A 10,921-nucleotide genomic window follows, 5' to 3' on the forward strand; every position below is an offset into this window, starting at 1 on the left:
TCACAAATATCTAATGACTCTTCCTCCAAACTGAACTTTTATTAAAACTATTATTATTAAGCAATAACCTATCTGGAATTCAGAATTTTCAACAGATGACTTTTAAAACTCATGGATGAAAATATTTTGTTTCTTTGGTTCCATATCTAATTCTAAAAATAATATTTAATAACATCTGATCTATGAAATCGTTTGATTTTCTTGGAGAAACAAGTATACTGTACTCAGCAGTCATTAGAATTGACCTAGCAAAGAATCAGAATTAGATACTTGCCCTGAAAATGACCCAATTTTAATAATCTGAAAGTATTAATGAAAAAAAAAAGTTCAAAATAATTATCCCAATAGACATTTCTAAGTGATCATCATTAGCAGAAAGAAAAATAATTAAATATAGTATGGCATTATAATACTCAAATAATTACTGAAAACTTACTATGTGTTTTCATTATGCTTCTGAATGTATTTTATCTTTAAAAATTCCCTAAGTGGATGCTATCTTATCCCCATTTTACAGATGCTGGAACTGAGGCTTTGCGGCGGCTAAATAACATGCCTAAAACCACCAAACATTAGATAGTAAGCTGGCTTTTGAACCGCGTTTTGGCAGTTGCTCTTAATCACTACCCTCTATTGTTTAGGGGCACATTTGTCTAATAGCACATGTGTATAATCAAAAAGCTGAAGTTAAGTGTGGCAATACGGTCTTCAAGTACTGTTTGTTTAAATGATTCTCTTTCTCTTGCATTCCTCCTCATCTTCTCATGCTTTGTGTCTTTCATGTCTATGTGTTCTCTCCTGCCGTGTGTGTACACACACACACAGACCTTGGAGCTTTGACCCAGTGCTTCATAAAGCATCGCAAAAGCCACAATTTCGTTCCACTTGTCCAATAACTGTACTACCTCCTGAGCGCTCATGATGCTCTATAGTTTTGCTGAGGCTATAACATCTACTGATTCTAAAGATGTCCACAGTTCCTTACAAAACAACTATCCATCCAATAGACCTTGCTTTTTCAAGATCGGTGCTCAGCTTTCTTTCATGACACGGTATTGGCTGTGATGAACCACATCAATCTCTCAAGAATGAGGAGATAAGAAGATAACACCTGAAACAATTCTGTGATCTCACATGTGCAGTCAAAACAAGTTAAAATTGCAGCTGTTTTTGCAAAACCAAATACATGCACTCTGAAACAAGAAAAGAGTTCAGACAGCAGAGAATCCAAAAACAATAAAAATTGAAAAAAAAATAAAGTGAAGTCAAAAATTCTTTGATTTTTTTTGAGCTATAAAATGATAGAAGGGGGAAAAATCACAGTACTCGCTCTAACTCAAGTAAGATCCAACAGTCCACCGGAGGGGCAATGCCGATTCATTTTGACCAAAGGGCCATAGGGAAACAAGCAATGGGTACTAAGTAACTCATGGACCCCTTTGGAAATCTACTAATGTCATTGTGGATTTTTTTTTTTTTGGTTTATGTAAGGGGAGAAAAATTCAAACATGAAAGAAAAGAAAAACATAGCAGAAATTATTCCCTTAATCTCTAACCTATACAAACTCTCAGGAGGCTTTCAATATATACTAGAAGTGAATGAACTGATATTTTCTTTTTCAAGTAGTCAAGTTTGTTAACTTTCATTTAGTTAAAAAAGATGATCCAGATGGAATTAGGTCTGCATTTATTCCTTTGTAGCATATTAATATTAATGGTTACAAAAGAAATTTTTACCTTTTATGGAGTAATTTTTTAGATCACATAAACCTTTACTCAGAAATCAATAGCTTAATAAGTTTGCCCAAATATGGATGGACATTAAGAACCTTATAGAAATAATTGTAATTTGTTAACATAGTTTAAAATTTCTAAAATTCTCAACTGGGGAATTACTTAGTAGGTAAACCCCTGAAAAAGTCATGTTTTAATCAGGTATGGTTTAATAATAATCATCAAGGTAGTTTAGTTTTTATTTAAAAATTTCTATCCAGGATACATTTTCAACAGTTGATAACCTGATAACAGGTCTGACAATGTTTATCAAAGGCTGGTGATTAAAACTATTCCAAAGAATACAAAAAAATAGATAAATTTCATACCATATTGTAAATTAAAGTATATATATATTTTTAAAGGTTTCATCTGAATTTTAAAATAGAATGTCTAATTTTCAAGGCAATAACTGTCAAAAATTATTGACTTATGTATATTAATATATGCAAAAAATTCACTTTTTTCTCACTTGCTAATGGTCTTTGAGAAGGTGCTAGCTATAGGCATTTGCCCCTAACACCTACAGTAAGAATATGACCTTGTGATTACTTTCTTATAATCTGTCTTTTACATTTTTAAAGATCTGTGGTATTAATTTAAGATTTTATTGGTAAACATTTGCATCTACAGAAAAATAGTTCCTTGATATTTAAACAGTATTGAAATTATCTTCCTTATCTATTTTCAATAAAAATAAATTTCAATTATACTTAACTGTTGGTTTGATCTAGCAAATTTTACAGAGGCAATTAATAATTGGTTTAGTACATTAGAACATTTATATCTTAGTCATACACTGTTAAATCAATAATTTAGCTTAAAAATAAAATTGGAACAAATATTTATTTCATAGTAACACTTTCTATTGAAGGCTCCCATTTAATACATTTTCAATGGAGAAGGCTAGTTTTAAAAAGGTGTGCTTGCAATAATCTGAGACTGCAACTCATACTAATCAGACTTCTGCTACTGATGGAAAGGAACCATGGTACCTACAAATTATTTTTAATAAGATTTTTAAAAAATCACATTGGTAAAAGTTGAAAATGTATCTGGCAATTAAAAGCTACTTTTACACATTTTTCCCCCTCTGTATTTCAAGAAGTGTAAGTTTTCAGGCTACGGTTCCAAAAGCAAGAAACATTAATGCAGATATTTAGAAGTTAATTTTGCCTGATATTAGGTTTTTGTATTACTTACACTGAATCTTCCAAATGAAAAGCATAGATCATATCTGAACACTATAGTCTGCATTTTCTCTTTGTACTCTGTATTTTTACCTAATGGCCATTTAAGTGTGAATGTTTATAATCAAGATTACTGCAGCACTAAAGTGTAGTGGAACATTCCTATTACCCAAGAAAAGTTAAATAAATAAATAAGCATACAATGTTAATCTGCATCACAAAATGACCTAATATATCAGAAATATAATGCACAGGGGCTTTGTTGAAAAGAAACTATTATTATTTTTATTATTGCAAAACCAAAAATTACAAATATTTAATTGGGCCTGCAGTGTTCTAGAGGTGGGGGTTGGGAGGAAGTCTCATTTTCTATCTCATACCTATTGTTTTTTGCATTCTAAATTGTTATAGGGGATACATAAAATAAAACATACTGAATCCACTTTGCGATTAATATCTTAGTGATTTAAGAGGCAGAATTTTCAAGTTCAAAAAGGGAAAAATTCCTCTTTTCCTTTCCCAATTCTGGTGCCCAGGAAAAAGGCCCTCTGCTCCTTAGCCTACGCAAGGGGAAGAAAGGACATTACTTAGGGCTGAAATCACTACGAGACAGAAGAGGGGAAGTTTATGATGTGGCACCGTATCTGGTCTGCAGCCAGAAAGTTTTCCTTTTGTAGCTCTGCTTCCAGTACCTGCCCTGCATATTCAGGAATAAAAATACACCAACTGTTATACCTCAGAAACTGTGGATGTTACAAAGAATTAAAAGAGTTTATTTTTCTTTCTTTATCCTGAGTTTAATTACTGTTTTTAAAAAAGAAAGAGCTGGAACTATAGTAACTGGAGGTTTTTTTGCCTTTTTTTTTCCTTTTTTAAACTCCTCAAACTACCTTCCCACAAAGCCATTTAAATTAAATGGTACATTTACAGACTCACCTACATGAAGGATATAACTTAAAACATCTGCTTAGACACATATGTTCTGTTCCGATATAAAAAGTGTGGCAAAAATTTTAAAAATATAGGGCCATTATATTCTTAAAATATGTGTTCTTCTCTGTGTGTGTTCATTCATTAAAGAGATCTTTGACTGCAATTAGGTAGTCGGTCCTATAAAGGCTTCCTTGTGTGACCATGATTTCTAAAAATAAAATGCTCCAGTGAATATTTCTGCTAAATAATCACATCTTCAAAATTACTTTAAAAGAAATCTCAATCCCTGATGTGACATTAAGCAATAATAGCAGCTTTCCATAAGACTTTGTTGTATACCTTATATAGGGTCACCAATTAAATTAGAAGATACAATAAGATAAAATAAATAAGTCATGCTTACTCTATTAAGTAGTAGGCAAATTTCCTTATCTGCTCTAACTTATTTTTATTAGTGAATCTATTTTCTAATTTTTCAAATAAGCATATATAAGATGAAGCTGCCTATCATTAGGGTTCAGGGAAGGGGTACATTCTCTTGCTATCAATTTAACTAGCTGAAAAAAATCACGGATGTGTGAAAAAAAATACAAGGGTAGTTTTGGGCTATTTAAAAAAATACTTTACATTCTATCAAAGGACCATATCCACCACTTTTAGAATCCAAAATGCTAGACATTCATAATATCTGAGAATAATTTATATGAATTCTTTATGTGCATCTTATCTATGACAACAAGATATAAGAGGAAAACCAGAGCATGCTCAGGATGCTATTCGGAAAAAAAGCAGGTTCTCACCAGGGACTGCCTCACAGATCAGTTCCTCCAGTCTCTAAAAAGAAGTTTAAGGTACTTTATTTAAATCATTGCTCAAAGACTTGCACTGTCATTCTACATGAATCGCAACCACTTGCAGGATGAACAACATTGCTCCATTCATTTCAAATTTGCAGCATTAAGAATTAATAAAGTCTCTATAATGTCTACATTATTAAAGAGTAATGATTCCTGCAGCAATCTGCCTGTAATAGGTTTACTGTCTTTATTGCTTGTAATGTCACCAATTTTCTTTATAATGCACTCAAAAGATTCTCTTCATGTGTACTTTGAACTTTGTTTACACTGGTTATGTCTCAAAAATAAATACAGAGATTTAACTTGGGCAATGGAATGATGATGTATAGCAAATACATTATAGTGATGACAAATTAATGTTACTCATATTATCAAATGAAACTAAACAATAGACTTATATAACATGTACATCAATTTCCATACTTAATAGGAATATGCATTTCTTTTTGCAGTGAGAATAATACCAGTGAGAATAATACCAAGGAAATTGGTATTATTGGGTCATCTTTTCCACAATGTTTTTGTTTAAAATGGTATTCTTTGTCATAAAATATTTTAAAATTATTTTTCTTGCACAGATATGCTACCTACATATCTTAAAAGAGAGGCTGGGAATAGAGTTTTACAGCATTATTTATTTTTTATTTCTTTATGTCTCAATATTATCTGTAAAAATGAAAGTTACTACTAAATCCTATTGTGAGCTAAATCACAATTATTCAACAGCACTTTATAGTTATTTTATGCATGAACATGAAAAAACATTAAAAGTACAAAACTTTCATGAATATTTCTCAACGTTCAGTGTGAGATAAGTTACCAGTAAGCGCTGCTAAAAAAATAAAAAAAAAAACCTGATGGTTTCCTTTTCTCACTAACTATAATAGATCATTACAAATTATTTTCTTTCTCATGCTGCTATTCTCTTACGTACTGCATATTTGCTTCAACTCTCTAAGGGAAGAAATGTGGCTCTTGTGGGAAAGGCCCACCCCTTTCTACATGTTTGCTTCCTTGAACGAAAGGAACACACCCCCTTACATTCTTTGAAATGTGTCCAACAAGCACAGAATTGTAATAGCACTATATTATTGGCTAAATTAGAAAATTTTAAGTGATGTTCAAGTATTGTTAATATACTATGCATTTTTAATCAGGATAACTAAATGACACATACATAAGTAGTAGCAATGGTCTAACTTCAGTCTAGCATCTGTGCTTGGATGCTTAGAACATTTGTTAAGTGTTAATGGAAGAAAGTCATGAATGCTTTTGTGCACATGTGTGTTGTATGACAACTCAGGAAGAGGCCCAAGAATGTTACAAGTTTTGGAGTGAATCCTTTGAATTTAAGATCCATTAGAGGAATGGCCCATCTCTTTAATAAGCATGTTAAAGAAAAAAATATTTGGAAACTAAAGTAATCATCTTCCTAAGTATAATTAGAGAGCTGTCTGAAATTACAGAGGTGCAAGAATATCACAGGTACAGGGCAGAAAACGCACACTAAAGTTGGTGTCCACTTACTGCTATCTCATTAATGCAATTGTTTAAGTCATGAGAAATTATCTTCTAATAAGCCTTCCTTCCATTATGTAGAACTGTATACTCTCATCAAGTTTTTCTTTCTGTTCTTATTTTCTAATGAAGTGATGTACTCCATATTTGTAGAAATTTATCTTTCTTTTTGATTTTTCTAAACCCTCTTTTTCAACTTTAAATTAGAAATTTTCAAATGTAACTACGAAGAGTAGACAAAAAAATGTATCTCTTTTAAGACAGTTTAGTGTTTAAATGAAATGGTTGGATCCTTTGCAATTTGTTCATCGGGCATTGCAGGATCAACTCAGCTATGTATTTGCAGGGCCTACAAAATGGAAGCTCTTCTATTTTGTCTATATTTTTCACTAGAATAAGAGTGAATATAAACAGGGAATATATAAATTGGAACCAAAGGCAATAAACTTATTAAAACTTAGTAAGATATTGTTATGGTCAAAGAAAACCTGCGTGTGCCACAAATCCAAACAGATGAAACATCTCATTCACTAAAATTTCCTATCTTGTTATAATAATGCACAGAAAATTAAACACATAAATATTAATTTTATGTATCACAGAAGATGTAGGCAATGAAAATGCAATGTTTACATTTATGGGTGACTCATTAGTGTTTTATTGTGTGAAACACTAGGAGGCATCAGTTGGGTAAAAAAGGACTTCAATTTTAGAAGAAGCAAAAAATTACTGAAGAGTTGGATGTGTGAGAAGTTTGGGTTTTCAAAATGTTAATATGTAAACCAAAAATTTATTTTCTGCAATAAACCCTCAAAACATCATATTTTGTTGTGAAGAAAGATCTTCATATGACATTCATGAAATATATATGTATATTCATATGTATATATGTAACTTGATCAATAAACACTTATCTAGGTATATTTCAGATGCATGAATTCATAGTTATGTATTTACACATTTTGATGTATTTTGGTAACAGAAAATATAATGGATATTGACAATTATGCATTTTCTCCTCAATTTCTCAGTACCATAAGTGTGTTTTATTACTGGCAAATTCTGTTTTTTTTCAACACCTCCTCCAAAAATGTTTAATGAATTTCAGTCTCATAATAACCACTTCATGTAACAGACAACTCTAAGTCTGTTCATGAAAAGTGATAGAACTTAAAATTTAAGCAATGAATAAAAAGGATGTTTTCTTTGACTGTACTATTGAAAGCCTATCATTTGAAAACTGAGTTTTCTACGGCTTGAATGGCTCTTCATAATGATGAAGCAACAGGGTCGCAGTATACTTATCTAGCAATCATTTGAAATTGGAGTATTTTTCCATTCTTCAACAATCAGCTTTTATCTTTGACCTATCAAAATAACACATGAACTGTGTAATCTACCTTTTGTAAGGTACACAGACTTTGTTGTTGCTCCTGGTTTTGTGAATTGCCTCTGTAATCTGGTTTGATTTCCTAAAGGTGACAGATCTCGGTGCAACAGTCAAGCTTTAGTGAGTGCAGGACAGTCCACAAGCCCATGAGCCCATGAGATTAAGGTACAGTGCTGAAGATGGGGATCATAATCACCTGTCCTTCCACACAGAGCTTAGCAGCTGAACATCAGTGATAAAAGCCTTTCATTGTGCCCAGACTATTACCATATGTGCGTAAAATGAATATGCACATTTTTATAAGCTTTAGATATTAGTTTGGGAGGCATTTTCTTAGAAGATATACTTTTGAAAAACAAGTAGAACTTTATTAATAATCTCTTTACATTCCACATAGTGACCCTAAATTGAATATTAAATTCTTCCGTGTTGCTTTGAATCATATTCAAAAAACTATGGTTCTCTGGTTTGATAAGTATTTCTTTGTTGTTGTGTAGCACAAGTACTGCTGCATGGATGTTTCCCCATTTTGGTCACTTTCTGAGATTGCATAGACTCAAAATATACTGCACATAGAGTTGGGAAATAAAACCACAAAAAACACTATAATAAATAGAACAAAGTTTTAAAAGATAAGGTTAACACATATCAAGGAATTAATCAGTGCAGTTGTTTATAAAAGAAATTCAAATACATAAATAATTTCTTAGAAAGATAGAGTTGTATTATGCAACTTATTGATTCAGTAAAGTGAGGGCCAAGAGAAAAAATTAATAGATACCTGAAAAACACAGAATATAATGCTTTTTCAGGATTCAATCTTGAATCATTAAAGAGTCCCTTTCTCTACTGGGCTAAATCATTACCCCCAAAATTTGCAAACTAAACCTGCTTACAAAGAATAGAAGCAAGGTGCAAAAAGTCCTTGTGATTTAAGTTTTATGTAGTTATTTAGTGTTAATGTGTTTCTATCCTGAAAAGTTAATGTTGTGATTTCACTTTAAAATATGACTAACTCAGGAAATATAGAAAACTAACTTATCATATATTCATTTGTTTTTAAATCTATAATCAACAAAATTAGTGTTTTATAAAAGTTCCACCTTAATATTATCTTTCAATATATTCCTCATGCATAGCTTTCAGGATGTAAACAGCATAATTAATGAATGAAGTATAATTCTTTAGAAAGAAGTCTGAAAAATATGACAAATATTCCAAAGCTGTGTAAATTAAATTAATAAAAATAGATTTTTATGAATTTTAGTAAAACTTCAGTAAGATAACCACCAACTATTGTCTCTCTAACCTGACTGGAAACTAAATGTTAAACAAATGTTGTATTTAAAATGTGTTTTGATGAAAAGTTTTAGAATTGAGTTAGTAGGCTAATACATGTATTTTCCTACAAATACGGAAAAAATACACTCATTGATTTAAAAGATTATTTTTGCCCCTCTTGAGATGGGATGTTAGATAGGGACATCTTATTTTACTTATCAAAACTGACATTATTTTAGAAATTATATTAGGTGTTTTAGTTTCAAATTAGAGATTGTTGATCTATTTAAAGCTAAAATTGGTATGTGATACAAGGTTAAATGGGGTTTACAGGTGGTCACATTTCCATGTCCTACCAAGTCTCTAGGCATTGGAGTTATTATAGTCCACATAAGCATCTTTACTCTGCAACCACAATTCCATTGCAAGGTGCCAGTGAAAAAAGCGTCTGGTCACTTTTTTTTTTTTTTTTTTTTTGGATTGGCATAATGAGGTGACTGGAGTTTCTTCTATAGCAGTTAGAAAACACAGGCAGTCAGTAAGCATTTCATAAGACAGATACTATTAGAGTTAGTATCATATTCACAATAGTAAAATGCACTTTGTGTCAAAGCAATTCTCCACTGAGGACTGGTTAAAGAACTGGCAGAAAGCCTAATTCTACTTATTATACTCTCAGCATTTACATATAAGGTATTTTATAAAAAAGACATCCATTCCTAAAATGTGAAGAAAAAAGGCTTTTTCCAAAGAACTGGACCTACAATAGACAGAAATGATTCAGATATAAAATTTCCTGTAAGAATTAATAGCCATGTTCTTGGTAGGAAATAATATTAACACTTAATCTAAATACTTGCATAATATGTAATAATATAGTAATGTGCCATGTCTATATAGGCTTCCTTTGTGCCCAACTTTATCACTGAGTTTAGTAACTTTCATCCAAAGTCCAGACAGAAGGCAACTGCAGTGACTTAACCTTGTTTGGTTTTAAATATCTATGTATTTGAATTTAATTTAATACATTTATACGCAATGTAGATGCTGAAATCTAAACATAAATTTTGAAATGTGTAGACTACTTTGACCAGGGTATTACTTTTTGTCCACACCAATTAAGAAGCCCTCCACCAAGCCAGCACTTTAGTGAGGGAAGGAGATGCACAAAGGTAGACTCTGACAGTCAGACAGCCATGCTGAAGCTTAAACTAATCCCAAGAATTAGTGGCTCAGAAGCATAACCTAGGGCAAATCAGAGTCTTTGGGGGGACTCATGGGAACATCTTTCCACAGTGAACTAACTGCTAAATCTTAAGGCATGTATTTCAAGGTCACAGAACATTCTGTGAAATATTAAAATCCTTCAGGCTCCACACTCTCCACCATATCAAACATGCTAATGACGTGAACAAACTTCATGAAACTTTAAACATATTGGTGTGACAGGAACGAGTCAGGAATGATTTCAATAACTGATGGCGAACGGATACGACTATCTAAAAAGTTACTTTTAGCAGCACACAAGGAAATCATGGAATCTAACGAAAAGAATACACAACCAGTCTCAACTTCAGCCTTCAAAAAAAGGCACAGGGATAGACCCCGAGCCATGGAATATATTGATGCCGAATTCAGAGACAATACCCAGGCTATTTCTATTTTTTCAAGAAATGTCAGAGGTACTTACATGAAGGAAGACCCGATCAGATTAGTCCTTGGGATATTTTCCTTTCTTAAGAGAGAGAGAAAGAGAGAGAAAATAACAATAATCTTTACTTCGTCCAGCCTTGAAGTGCTTCTCCACCTGATTCAAACATGCAGTCGCGGCGACCCACACAGAACCTTCAAAGTCAATCCAATAGCAGCCCGAAGATGTCTGGGTGTACGCGTGTGCTCAAGTGTCTGTGACTGCGAGCAGAGAGAGGCAGAGAGCTGGAGACGATGTGTGCGTGTGTGCGCGCGCGAAGGGAGCGCGC

At 32.4% G+C, this 10,921-nt stretch overlaps 1 protein-coding gene across 19 annotated transcripts in view; it reads right to left on the reverse strand.

Annotated features, from left to right (window-relative positions):
* Mef2c (myocyte enhancer factor 2C) overlaps positions 1-10,921 on the reverse strand; it is a 164,656-nt gene that overhangs the window by 133,021 nt on the left and 20,714 nt on the right. For 12 of the 19 annotated variants that reach the window (XM_048800276.1, XM_048800265.1, XM_048800262.1 and 9 more), the window contains exon 1: positions 10,633-10,915. The exons of 4 other annotated variants lie outside the window; for them this stretch is intronic. The gene's annotated coding sequence lies outside the window, so the exon portion shown is untranslated. Of the gene's footprint in view, positions 1-10,632; positions 10,916-10,921 lie in introns of those variants that run through there. 3 more of the 19 variants (XM_048800258.1, XM_048800256.1, XM_048800257.1) reach the window with 3 other exon arrangements.

Source organism: Marmota marmota, unplaced genomic scaffold, assembly GCF_001458135.2.
Source record: "Marmota marmota marmota unplaced genomic scaffold, marMar, whole genome shotgun sequence".
Taxonomy (NCBI): Eukaryota; Metazoa; Chordata; class Mammalia; order Rodentia; family Sciuridae; genus Marmota; species Marmota marmota.